Source organism: Cervus elaphus, chromosome 30 (genome assembly GCF_910594005.1).
Source record: "Cervus elaphus chromosome 30, mCerEla1.1, whole genome shotgun sequence".
In the NCBI taxonomy this organism is placed as follows: domain Eukaryota; kingdom Metazoa; phylum Chordata; class Mammalia; order Artiodactyla; family Cervidae; genus Cervus; species Cervus elaphus.
This window is the reverse complement of record NC_057844.1, coordinates 1,962,799-1,977,463: the sequence shown is the minus strand read 5'-3', so window position 1 is coordinate 1,977,463 and position 14,665 is coordinate 1,962,799. Positions and strand designations below refer to the sequence as shown.

At 37.6% G+C, this 14,665-nt stretch overlaps 2 pseudogenes; one reads left to right on the top strand and one right to left on the bottom strand.

The window, feature by feature from the left end:
* The first annotated feature begins 537 nt into the window (after nucleotides 1-537).
* Nucleotides 538-3,345, top strand: LOC122687089 (annotated as a pseudogene).
* Nucleotides 3,346-10,330: 6,985 nt separating this feature from the next.
* Nucleotides 10,331-11,228, bottom strand: LOC122686995 (annotated as a pseudogene).
* Nucleotides 11,229-14,665: the final 3,437 nt, after the last annotated feature.

The window sequence follows — 14,665 nt, the reverse complement described above, 5'->3', positions numbered from 1 at the left end:
CACTCCTGTATTTCTTGCCTGAAAAATCTTGTGGACAGAGGAGCCTAGCAGGCTACAGTCCAAAGGGCCACAAAGCATTGGATGCAACTGAGACGAGCAATAATGAACAATGAGCAAAAATGTATATATGCCAGTCCCAATCATCCCCCCTTCCTCTGGCAAACATTAGTTTATTGGATAGGTTAATTTTCACTCTAAATGAACCACAAGCCTGATTCAACATGAGATATATAAGACATTAGAATTCTTAAAGGAGAGAAAGGAATATGAAGCTTGTTATCCTAAATTTCATGGGAATAGCAGGAAAAGTGTGGATAAGTCCTAAGGAAGGATAAGTCTGAAATGAGGTCTTAAATACTTGAGTATACTCTTCATCGCTTTACTAAAAACATCCCAGGAGTGGTTGACACTTCATATTCTGAAATGGTTTAAGGATCAGAGTCATATACAACTGTTAATTAGAGAAGATTGTTGTTCATTGATAACAATGACTTTTACACTTGCATTAGTAAATATTTATCAAATACTTGAGTTGCCATGAATTTGTCTACAGACAAGGTAAAGTCTGTTGTTTTTGTAAGTTGCAAGATATTGCTTTCCTCTGCTCTTTGAGGATTAGCAAAAGGATATGCTCATTTTCTCCTAAACATCACATGATTTCCCAGTAGAATTGGCCACCATTCATCTCAGTTGGAATTTTTCCTAAATCGACAGTAACTATAATTTTCTTATGCAGTAAAGTGAATGAAAAGGCTCAGGCTTGTAGAAGAAAAAAACACTGAGAATTTTCACAATATTATGATGCATTACATACTAAAAAAGTCTTCCCTGGTGGCTCAAAGGGTAAAGCATCTGCTAGCAATGCCAGAGACCCAGTTAGATCCCCGGCTCAGGAAGATCCCCCTGGAGAAGGGAATGGCTACTTACTCCAGTATTCTTGCCTGGAGAATCTCATGAGTAGAGGAGCCTGATGGGTTATAGTCCATAGCTTTGCAAAGAGCTGGACAGAACTGAGCAACTAAGCATGCACATACAACAAATCAATAAACCTATATTTTGAAATTAAATATTCTATTGCAGAAAGTTCTCTCCTGATACTAAAATGTAAATTTTACCATTCAAAGAGAATTCACAGAATGAATGATCTTGAAAAGAACTCGGTCAATTTATTGACCTTTTAAAACAAATGCATTGTTATTACTGTTACTGTTAAACAGCAAGACAAAGTAAGTCTTTCATTGCTATTTAAGAATTATACCAATATACTGACAAAATAGAGATTTTACTAAGTGAATATTGATGTAGAAAAAAAAAGAAAATATAAAAATACAACATAGAATAGAAAGCAGAATATACACATACATATAGAGAGAATAATAATATTTAGATGGCAGAGATTTTGAAGGAAAAAATGTTCTCTGAAAGATAATGTTTTATGTTTGATTTTAGATATTCATACAATTTTATTTCCTTAGTCAATGGCACAGATCCAGTCTATGAAAAATCCACTCTGCCTCCTATGTACTCTGGGCTCTCTACAGAAGTTCCCCAACTTTTTGTACCACAGATCAGTTTAGTAGATGATAACTTTTCCAAGGACCTGGGTGGAGGCTAGTTACAGGATGGTTCAAGCTAATTTTGTGTATCGTGCACTTTATTTCTATTATTATTACATCTTTGTCACATCAAATCATCAGGCAATAGATTCCAGAGTTCAGAAACCCTGGCTCCAATACTCGAGGTGGTCACAATAGTGAATCCATTAGATGTGATCCAGATAAGGAGTCAGAAGTTAAGAAGGTAGATGTGAGTCAGAGTGAGAACTTAACAGTCTTTCATATTGTTGAAGATTTAAGTCCAATGACTTTCATTTGGGAGACGGGCCCATTTGAGTGACCTTTTCCCTGACATATTTGGATTTTCTAAATTAACTAGCAAAATAATAATATAAGAAGTCAGGTAAAGGATTAAAAAATAATGCAATCTAACTGAATTTGAAGAAAAGATGAGGAGTTTCCCATTGGGAAAGAAATAGTTTAGGAAAGGATTTAAAAGAATCAACAGATAGCATTTCTATTCCAGTATTTCAAACATATAGAAAAGCCTAGGTTACAATTCCTGCTCTTCACATTTACAGTATGTGATTTGGATAAAAATTTTAAGCATATTTTTAACCCCATTTCAGTCAGTGAAATAGTTATTTTAAAAGAAATATTCTGTGAAAAACACACACTGGCTTATGGCACACACACACACACACAAAAAAAGAAACTTTAAAAATAAGTTGTTTCAAAGATCTCCCAAGTTAAATTAACATGGCATAGCACTTCCAGAAATAAATTCTAGTGCTATCTGTGAATAATTTCCTTTTCTTTAAGTCTCTTTGTATTTCACCCTGAAGGATACTCAAAAGAAGAAAAGGAGAAACTACATAGAAATAAGAGAGTTTATCCTTATGGGAGTGTCAGATGACCCACAACTTCACATTCTGAGCCGTGTCTTTCTACTCACCACCGACATGCTCAGCGTCACTGGGAACCTGACCGTTAGCACCCTGACCCTGCTGGATGCCCGCCTCCAGAGCCTCACGTGTTTCTTCCTCAGAAATTTCCCCATATTAGAGGTGTCATCCACAACTGTCACTACACCCAAGTCCCTTGCCACCATTATTACAGGAGATAAAACTTTTATTTTACTGATTGTATGGCTATTTTTTTTTTTTTTCATTCTCTTGGGAGTCATTGAGTTTTGCCTACTGGCAGCCAAGTCCTATGACCATTACATTGTCATCTGCAAACAGCTGCATTACATGACCATCATGAATCATAGAGTCTGCACACTACTTGTCTTGGTTTCTTGGCTGGCTTCATCCTTAATCATTTTCTCATCACTCATGCTGTTCAGACAACTTGATTATGCTATTGACCATTTTACTTGTGATTATTTCCCCTTTCACACATTTCTTGTACAGACACCCAATTGTTAGAGATGATGGGCTTTTCCACTGTTGTGTTTGCCTTGATGTTCACTTTGGTATTAATAATTCTGTCCTATCCATATATCATCAGAACAATTTTGAGGATCTCTTCCACCACTCAGAGGACAAGGGCCTTTTTCCACGTGTTCTTCCCACAAATTGTCATCTCTATCTCTTATGGAAGCTACATTTTCATGTACATGAATACATCAGCAAAGGACAGGGTGTCTTTGAGCAAGGGAGTGGTTGTGCTAAACACCTCAGTAATCCCCATGCTGAACCCTTTTATTTATACCCTAAGGAATCTGAAAGTCAAGTGAGCCTTCATGGACATGGTCAGGAAGACTATACTCTTCTCAAGGGAATGAAAAAATAAAAACCTTGTTTTATAAATTAGAGGCATAACAAAGAGCAATCAAATAAAAACTAGGGCTTTCAAAGTCTATTAATTTTCACATAGTCTCACTGGAAGTATTTTTCAGTGCTCATACTTCTATTGCCAGCATCTTACCAAATATGAGTGCAGTTGTGCAGTAGTTTGAACATTCTTTGGCATTGCTTTTCTTTGGGATTGGAATGAAAACTGGCATATTGAGTGCAGCATTTTAACAGCATCATCTTTTAGGAATTGAAAGAATTCAACTGGATTTCCATCACCTCCACTAGTTGTGTTCATAGTGATGTTTCCTAAGGCTAACCTGGCTTCAGACTCCAAGATGCCTGGCTCTAGATGAGTGATCACACCGTCATGGTTATCTGGGTCATAAAGATCTTTTTTGTATAGTTCTTCTGTGTATTCTTGCCAGCTCTTCTTAATATCTTCTGCTTCTATTAGGTCCATATCATTTCTGTACTTTATTGTGCCCATCTTTGCATGAAATGTTCCCTTGGCATCTCTAATTTTCTTGAAGAGATATCTAGTTTTTCCCATTCTACTGTTTTCCTTAATTGTCTTGCATTGTTCACTGAGGAAGTCTTTCTTACCTCTGCTTGCTATTCTTGGGAACTCTGCATTCAAATGGGTATATCTTTCCTTTTCTCCTTTGCCTTTCACTTCTCTACTTTTCTCAGCTATTTGTAAGACCTCCTCAGGCAACCATTTCACCTTTTTGCCTTTCTTTTCCTTGAGGATGGTCTTGGTCACTGCCTCCTGTAGAATGTCATGAACCTCTGTCCATAGTTCTTTAGGCATTCTATCAGATCTATTCCCTTGAATCTATTTGTCACTTCCACTGTATAATCATAAGGGATATGATTTAGGTCATACCTAAATGGCTAGTGATTTCCCCTATTTTCTTCAATTTAAGTCTGAATTTGTCAGTAAGGAGCTCATGATCTGAGCCCTGGTCAGCTCCCAGTCTTGTTTTTGCTGACTGCATAGAGCTTCCCCATCTTCAGCTGCAAAGAATATAATCAATCTGATTTCAGTATTGACCATCTGGAGATGTCCATGTGTAGAGTCTTCTCTTGTGTTGTTGGAAGAGGGTGTTTGCTATGACCAGTGTGTTCTCTTGGCAAAACTCTATTAGTCTTTGCCCTGCTTCATTCTGTACTCCAAATGTGCCTGTTATTCCAGATATTTCTTGACTACCTACTTTTGCATTCCAGTCCCCTATGATGAAAAGGACATCTTTTTGGGGTGTTATTTCTAGGAGGTCTTGTAGGTCTTCATAGAGCCGTTCAACTTCAGCTTCTTTAGCATTACTGGTTGAGGCATAGACTTGGATTACAGTGATATTGAATGGTTTGCCTTGGAAACAAACAGAGTTCATTTTGTCGTTTTTGAGACTGCACCCAAGTACTGCATTTCAGACTCCTTTGTTGACTATGAGGGATACTCCATTTCTTCTACTACTTATGCACAGTAGTAGATATAAAAGTCCTCTGAGTTAAATTTGCCCATTCCAGTCCATTTTAGTTCACTGATTCTAAAATGTTGATGTTCACTCTTGCCATCTCCTATTTGACCACTTCTGATTTACCCTTTCACAGGGTCACAAAGGGTCAGAAACGACTGAGTGACTCAACTGAACTGAACTGATTTACCTTAATTCATGGACCTAACATTCCAGGATCCTATGCAATATTGTTCTTCACAGCATCAGACTTTACTTATATCACCAGTCACATCCAAACTAGGCATTGTTTTCACTTTGGCTCCATCTCTTCATTCTTTCTAGAGTTATTTCTCCACTCTTGTCCATTAACATATTGGGCACCTACCGACCAGGGGAGTTCATCTTTTAGTGTCATATCTTTTTGCATTTTCATACTGTTCCTGGGCTTCTCAAGGCAAGAGTACTGAAGTGGTTTCCATTCCCTTCTCCAGTGGACCACGTTTTGTCAGAACTCTCCACTATGAAGAATGTTCAAACTACTGCACAACTGCACTTATCTCACACTCCAGCAAAGTAATGGTCAAATTCTCCAAGTGAGGCTTCAACAGTATGTTAACCAAGAACTTCCAGATGTTAGAACTGGATTTAGAAAAGACCGAGCAACCAGAGATCAAATTGCCAGCATCTGTTGGACCATAGAACATTCAAGAAACATCTACTTATGCTTTATTGACTATGCCAAAGCCTTTGACTGTGTGGATCACAACAAAGTGTGGAAAATTCTTAAAGAGATTGGAATACCAGTTCACCTTACCTACATCCTGAGAAATTTGTATGCCATTCCAGAAGCAGCAGTTAGAACCAGACATGGAACAATGGACTGGTACCAAATTGGGAAAGCAGTACACTAAGGCTGTGTATGGCCACCCTGCTCATTTAACTTATATGCAGCATACATCATGTGAAATGTCAGGCTGGATGAAGCACAAGCTGGAATCAAGATTGCTGAGAGAAATATCAATAACCTAGATAAGCAGACAACACAATCCTTTGGGCAGAAAATCTAGATGAACTAAAGAGTCTCTTGATGAAAGTGAAAGAAGAGAGTGAAAAAGCTGGCTTGAAACAGCATTCAAAAAACTAAGATCATGGCATCCAGTTCCATCACTTCATGGCAAATACATGGGGAAACAATGGAAACAGTGACAAACTGTAATTTCTTGGGCTCCAAAATCATTACAGATGGTAACTGCAGGCATGAAATTAAGACACTTGCAACTTGGAAGAAAAGCTATGACCAAACTAGACAGCATATTAAAAAGAAGACATTACTTTGTCAACAAAGATGCATCTAGTTAATGTGAGGCGAGCAGAAGTAACGCCATGGCAGGCAGCTTAGATTAGGAGTAGGCCTTCCTACTTCTGGGTGGTGAGATTATCAGGCCACCTGGATACAATCAATCAGCTTTCGCTTAACACTGACCGCTGTTTGCCAATTAGGAAATTAGGAATGGGGTGGAAACCCCCGGGAAAGTCCCCCGCACGTGAAAGTTTTGACCAATGAAATTGCTTTGATCAACGGCGTGTGCTCACCCTATAAATTTGTGTAACAGCTTGGGCTCGGGGCTCTCTGACCCTGCACCACTGCATTGGATGCGGCAGAAGCCCTGGCTTGAGTCAGTAATAAACTTCCCTTTTTGCGAGTTGCATTGTCTTGGAGGCCTTCTCTCTTCCCACTCGGGGATTTGGACATCGGGCATAACAGTTAAGGCTATGGTTTTTTCAGTAGTCATGTACGAATGTGAGAGTTGGACCATAAAGAATACTGAGTGCCAAAGAATTGATGTTCTTGAACTGTGGTGTTGGAGAAGACTCTTGAGAGTCCCTTGGGCTGCAATGAGATTAAATCAGTCAATCCCAAAGAAAATCAATCCTGAATATTCATTGGAAGGGCTAATGCTGAAGCTCCAATACTTTGGCCACTTGATGCAAAGAACTGGCTAACTGGAAAAGACCCTGATGCTGGGAAAGAGTGGAGGCAGGAGGAGAAGAGGATGACAGAGGATGAGATAATTGGATGGCATCACCAACTCAATGCACGTGAGTTTGAGCAAGCTCCAGGGGTTGGTGATAGACTGGGAAGCCTGGCATGTTGCAGTCCATGGGGTCGCAAAATTTGAACATGAGTGAATGACTGAAATGAACTACCAAATATAGTATATACATTTTTTGCCTTCAAATTCTCATCATTCTCTCATGTACTGCCCTTCCTTTGGGCTCATCATTCCACTCGACCTTGGAACTGACCTCATTTCCCTCTTTGAAATGTTTTTTAATTCCATGTTTTCACAATATTTCTTAGAAAATTAAGGACAGACAGAAAGAGGCTGAGTAGCAGCACCTGAGAGAGACTTGCATTTTGATTTTGACAGGAAACAGTCTTTCCATAAATTCAGAAAATATTAAATGATGTTGAATACTGTTTTTCAATGTCTTTTAATTGTTGGATAATTGCTTTACAATGTTGTGTTGGTTTCTACCATACGTTAACATGAGTTTGTCATAAGTATACACATGTTCCCTCCTTTTTGGACTTCACTCCCACCTCCTACCCCAGCCCACCTCTCTAGGTAGTCATAGAGGCCTGGGTTAAGCTCACAGTGCTGTACAGCAACTTCTCATTGGCTATCTGTTTTATATATTTTAACGTATGAGTTTCAATGCTAGTCTCTTAATTTGCCCCACCCTCTCCCAACCGCCACCCTGCTATGTTCACAGGTCTGTTCTCTATGTCTGTGTCTCTAATTGCTGCACTGAAAGTAGGTTCATCTGTACCATTTTTCTAGATTCCATATATATGTGCTAATATATAATATTTGCTTTTCTCTTTCTGATTTACTTCACTCTGTATAACAGGTTCTAGGTTTATCTACCTCATTATATTTGATTCCAGTTTGTTCCTTTATGTGGATGCTTGACTTGTTATGAACCAGTTTATAACCCAGCATAAGGTTGTGCATGTGTGCTCAGTCATGGCCAACTCTTTGTGACCCTATGAACTATAGCCTGACAGTCTCCTCTGTCCATGTGCTTACCACAACTTCTTTATCCATTCATCTGTCAGTGGACATCAAGGTTGCTCCCATGTCCTGGCTATTGTGAACAGTGCTGCAATGAACATTGGGGTACCTATGTCTTTTAGAATTGTGATTTTCTGAATATATGCCTGGTTGTGAGATTGCTGGGTCATATGGAAGTTTTATTCCTAATTTTTAAAGAAATCACCATACTATTCTTTATAGTGGCTGTATAAATTCACATTCCCACCAACTGTGCAAGAGGATTCCCATTTCTTCACATCCTTTCCAGCATTTGTTTGATGATGGCCATCTTGACTGATGTGTTTACCTCATTGTAGTATTGACAAGTGAAGTTGAGTATTTTTTTCCATTTTTTCGTCTGTTTATTAGCCATCTTTATCTCTTCTTTGGAGAAATAGCCATCTATTTAGGTCTTCTGCCTATTTTGTCAATGGCTTGTTCTTTCGTTATTGAACTACATGAGTTTCTTGTATATTTTAGAAATTAATCCTTTGTCAGTTGCTTCATTTGCAAATATTTTCTCCCATTCTGAGGGTTGTCTTGTCATCTTGTTTATGATTTCCTTTGCTGTGCAAAAGCTTTTAAGTTTAATTAGGTCCCACTTGTTTTTATTTCCAAAACATAACGAGGTGGAGGTCTTTAATCTGTTTTGAGTTTATCTTTGTGAATGGTGTTAGGAAGTGCTGTAATTTTATTCTTTTACACATAGCTGTCCAGTTTTCCCTGCACCACTTATTGAAGAGGCTGTCTTTCCTCTGTTGGATATTCTTGCCTCCTTTGTCAAAGATAAGGTGCCCAAAAGTGCTTGGGTTTATCTCTGGGCTTTCTATTTTGTTACATTGATTCTTCCAATTCAAGAATTGGTATGTCTCTCTATCTGTTTATGTCATCATTGACTTCTTTCATCAACGTCTTATAGTTTTATTTATACAGCTCTTTTGTGCATTTATTCCTATTTTATTGTTATTGTTGCCTTGGTGAATGGAGTTGATTCTTTATTTTCTCTTTCAGATTTTTTTCGCTAGTGTATTGGAATTCAATGGATTTCTGTGTATTGATTTTGTATCCTGCAACCTTACTAAATTAACTGATTAATCTAGTCATTTTCTGATAGTATTTTTAGGGCTTTCTTTGTACAGGATCATGCTGTCTCCAATGAAAGTTTTACTTCTTCTTTTCCAATCTGGATCCCTTTTCTTTCTTGTTCTTCTCTATTGCCAATTAAAATTAACTCCAATTTTACTTTTTCATCATGGCTGTGAAATAAGAACAATCATATAAAACATTTCCAGAGGAAAAGATAAGGTAAAATTTTCTTCAAGAGAAAATTAATAATATTTACCTCAGAAAGTTGTTTAAGAAAAGCTATGAAGAACCTAGACAGTGTATTAAAAAGCAGAAACATCACTTTGCCAACAATGATTTGTATAGTCAAAGCTATGGGTTTTTCAGTAGTCATGTAGGGATGTGAGAGTTGGACAATAAAGAAGGCTAAGCACACAAGAATTGATGCTTTTAGACTGTGCTGCTAGAGAAGACTCTGGAGAGTCCTTCGGACTGCGAGATCACACCAGTCAATCCTACAGGAAATCAACTCTGAATATTCATTGGAAGGACTGATGCTGAAGCTGAAAAGACCCTGATGCTGGGAAAAAATGAGGGCAGGAAGGGAAGGGGGCAACAGACGATGAGATGGTTGGATGGCATCCGTAGATCGTGGACATGAGTTTGAACAAACTCGTTTGAACAGGGGAGCCTCGTGTGCTGCAGTCCAAGAAAGCGCAAAGAGTTGGATATGAATGAGTGACTGAAAATGAAATAAACTTGTTCACAAGATTCAATTAGCCAACATGAAGAAAATAATTAGAATAGGCCTGGAATATAGTAATTGCTGAAAAAATATTATCTTTACCCTCCTCTTTCTTCTCTCTCCTCATTATTATAAAAGTATTATAATAGTATAAAGAGTTCAACTATACTTTAGTTTCTAAACTTTAAAAATATGTAAGTAGATATTTATATTTTATTTCCAGCCCTCTAGTGATTGTCATTGTTTGATTTCATGAAAATTCCAAATAGAATAAAAATTTCCTAATAAAGTCATTTCTATTACCTGGTAAAATGAAAATTTCAGAAATCCACATCAATTCTGACATTCTTTCTATCAAACTAAATGGCCTATAAAATTGTAACACCAACCTGTATTCTTTACTTTATCCAAATATATTTGAATAAAAATTTTGTAGAAAATTCTGAAGCAATATTCAACTTTATCCAGTTAATTAGGTTCAGTGTGGGGAATTTTTTAACATGGGGACAGATGAAAAGGACTCATACAGCTGTACTGAAACAGTTATGGCAGATTATGAGTAATAGAAAGCATTGACAAGAACTTTACTCTTTTAATGATATACTCACTTGCATTCCCTGGAGAAAAAGATAACCTTTTGGATGGTCTCCTTGAAGGCTTGCTTCACTTGCTGGTTCCTCAGTGAATATATAAATGGATTCATCATAGGAGGAAGAGAAGCGTTCAGAATAGATGCTCCTTTGTTCAAGGATGCCTTTTCTTTTGCTGAATGGTTAGCATACATGAATATACAGCTTCCATAAGAGATGGAAATGACAATCATGTGAGAGGAGCATGTAGAAAATGCCTTTTTCCTCTGACTGGCAGAAGGCAGTCTCAGAATTGTCTTGATGATGAACATGTAGGATAGAATTATTAATGCCAAAGTAAAAAGCAGAATCATTATTGCAGAGTAAAAACCAATCACTTCAAGGAGCCATGTGTCTGAGCAGGATAGTTGCAAGAGGGGGAAATAGTCACAAGCAAAGTGATCAATGATGTTAGAACCACAGTAATCTAACTGGAGGAAAAGAATAACAGGTGGGAAGATGTTTAAGAACCCTTCCAGACAAGCACAAAAGACAAGCAATCCACAGACTCTGTTGTTCATGATGGTTGCATAATGCAGGGGTTTGCAGATAGCGACATAGCGATCATAGGACATGGCAGTTAGGAGATAAAATTCAGTGATACCCAAGAAGATGAAGAAAAACAACTGAGCTGTACAATTGTTCTATGAAATCGTTTTGTCCCTGGTGATAATTGTGCCCAGAAATCTAGGAATGTAGACCATTGTAAAGGAAATTTCTACTATAGAGAAGTTCCTGAGGAAAAAATACATAGGTGTCTGTAGATGGGAGTCCACCAAGGTGAGAATGATGATGGTCAGATTTCCAGTGAAGCTCTGGATTATCTGATAGCCCCAGAAGAATGAATGCTGTGGGTCTTGTGTGGTTTTTCATTGCTTGTCCTTTGCCCCCATTCAAAAAGAAAATGGATGTGTTTCCTATAAGAAATAAATGATCAAAATACATTTGAGAATAGAATACTCTCCAATTTCCATTCAAGTTTTCATTCTAGTAAGGAATATTATCTTAAGTTCAAAATCATTATGTCTTCTTCAAAAATACATTATCAAAGACTATGGATAAAATAAAACTCTTATGATAACACTTAAATAGGGCTATTTTTTTCTACTAAGTTTTAATTAGTTCAAGGCAGTCTTTAAAAGATTTAGCTTCCTTTGTAAAAAAAAAAAAAAATACAGAAATATTTTAATTGGTTCTCCTCCTTTCCTCAGTATTATAAAAAACAGTATAGTTTGCAGATAATCTAGATAGAGTTTGAAAGCATACAGAGTTTATGTATGCCTATTTCCACATTTTATATTTTGCATAACTGAGGCCTACTTTGTCTAGGTGACTTTCACTAGTTTAAATGACTAGTGAACATAATAAAACTGTGGGAAATTCTTAAAGAGGTGGGAATACCAGACAGTCTAACCTGCCTCCTGAGAAACCTATATGCAGGACAAGAAGCAGCAGTTAGGACTGGACACGGAACAATGGACTGTTTCAAAATTGGGAAAGGAGTACTTCAAGGCTGTATATTATCACCGTGTGTGTTAGTTGCTCAGTCGTGTCTGACTTTTTACGACCCCATGGACTGTAGCCACAGTCCATGTGGATCACAACAAACTGTGGAAAATTATTATTAAAGAGAGGGAATACCAGACCACCTGACTTGCTTCCTGAGAAGTCTGTATGCAGGTCAAGAAGCAACAGTTAGAACTGTACATGGAACAAAAGAATGGTTCTAAATCAGGAAAGGGGTACCTCAAGGCTGCATATTGTCACTATGCTTATTTAAATTATATGCAGAGCACATCATGCAGAATGTTGAGCTAGATGAAGCACAAGCTGGAATCAAGATTGTGGGCAGAAATATCAATAACCTCAGATATACAGATGACACCACCCTTATGGCAGAAAGCGAAGAAGAGCTAAGGAGCCTCTTGACAAAAGTGAAAGAGGAGGAGAGTGAAAAAGTTGGCTGAAAACACAACATTCAGAAAACTAAGATCATTGCAACCAGTCCCATCACTCCATGGCAAGTAGATGGGGAAACAGTGGAAACAGTGACAGACTTTATTTTGGGGGGCTCTAAAATCACTACAGATGGTGACTGTAGCCATGAAATTAAAAGATGCTTGCTCTTTGGAAGAAAAGTTATGACCAACCTTGACAGCATTTTAAAAAGCAGAGACGTTATTTTGCCAACAAAAGTCCATCTAGTTAAAGCTTTGGTTTTTCTAGTAGTCATGTGTGGATGTGAGAGTTGGACTATAAAGAAAGCTGAGTGCCGAAGAATTGATGCTTTTGAACTGTGGTGTTGGAGAAGACTCCTGAGAGCCCCTTGGACTGCAAGAAGATCAAACCAGTCAATCCTAAATGAAATCAGTTCTGAATATTCATTGGAAGAGCTGACTCACTGGAAAAGACCCTGATGCTGGGAAAGACTGAGGGCTGAGGTGAAGGGGATGAAAGAAAATGAGACGCCTTTGTGGCATCATAGATTCAGTGGACGTGTCTTTGAGTAAACTCCAGGAAATAGTGAGGGACAGGGAACTGCACGCTGCAGTTCATGGGGTTGAACACAGCCCCATGAGTCAGACACAAAAACCCCCTGACCAACAACAACATAGCTCAGTAATATCTCACTTTAGAATACAGGTATTTACCCATGGGAATATTTTGGTGGCACTCTCTCCTAATTTACTTTCATAAAGGTTTGGTTGATGCAATGCCTTAATTTCTTCCTTTTCTGATGAAAGACAAAAAGCACAAGAAAGTGTAACTTCCACTACCAAATTAAATAATTGCCTACACTTAGTTTAGTTCATACAATGCACACTTATTTTCTTTTGTTTTACAATTTTGCCTTAGCAAATGAATAAGTAGGTGGGCAAAACCTTTACTGGGAAGCAGATATTCCTTGAAATAAGGAATGTCATTTTTATGGTTTTATTTCTATAAACGAAAACCATTTAACTTAGGAAAAATTAATGAACAACTCAATACTTATTGCTATGCTGCTTCTTTAGGACCCCATCAATAGTTTTCTTGTTAGTAAACCACTATTTACTCTTTAATATCAAAAACTTTTTAAAATTCACAAACCCATATGCAAATACTACTTTAAAACACACAAATGAGATGGAATAATATGCATTAACCTGAATAATAACAAATTTTACTTGCTTCCTGTTTTTTCTTGATGATTTAGTCTCAAATTTTATGGTTTGATCACTTCAATAATTATATAATTTCAGAGTTGGTGAGCTGAGGTAGCAATTTATTTGGTTTCAATTGTACTCTCAAAACAAATATGGTGACTTAACCGTGTCATTGCTCTCAAGGATTATATTCTCATTGTGGTTCAACTGTTAATATTTGACCCACAATATCCTTCATTCCTGATATTGAAAATTGGTGCACATTTCATTTTACTGTAACTCATAATTGATTCTTGTCTCTTATCTAAGCTCTGTGTACAAACTCAGTTGCACTTGGGGGGACTAGTCAAATATTTCTTATATTTACACCTTTCACATAATAAAAACATTACATATTAAAACATTTTCTTTAGATTAATGCACAGATTTTAAATGAAGATTTTGTAATTCTATGATTATTTATCCATGCAATTTAAGTAATATTTTCCTTAGGCTTCAGAGTCTGTTATATTTTCCTACAAATGCTGCTTTGAGGAAAAGAGATTTAGAAATTTCTTCTCCATGTATGTCAAACACAGGGAATTGGATTTATCTTGTCTTTCCTGTTTTCTCAGGGTAATTTGTTAAGTAAACAGAGGGCTGATGAGGCATTATGAAAAGACACAGGTGAATCCGTTTTGTGAGTATTAATAAGAAAGTGCTTAGCTTCCTTAGTATCTCAGTGGTAGAGAATCCACTTGCCAATGCTAGAGACGCGGCTGTGATCCCTGAAGTGGGAAGATTCCTCAAACCATGGAGCAACTAAGACCGTTTGCCACAAAATCTGAGCCTGTGCTCTACAGCCCGGGAACCGTAATTACTGAGTCAACCTGCTGCAGCTACTGAAGCCATTCCCACCTGCAGCCCTGCTCCACCTGAGGAGAAGCCACCGCAGTGAGATGCTCACACATGGTGAGTAGACAGCAGCCGCCACCTGTCTCAGCTAGAGAAAGCCGGTGCAGCCAAAATAAACAAATAAGTACAATTATTAAAAAAAAAAAAAAAGAGTCAAAAACCAAAATGACTGAGCTAAATGAAGTAACTTCATAAACATGTCACACTGAGTGTGCAAAAATTTGATTTAGATTTAGAAATTGAAAAACTCGACAAATCAGCCCCTCAACT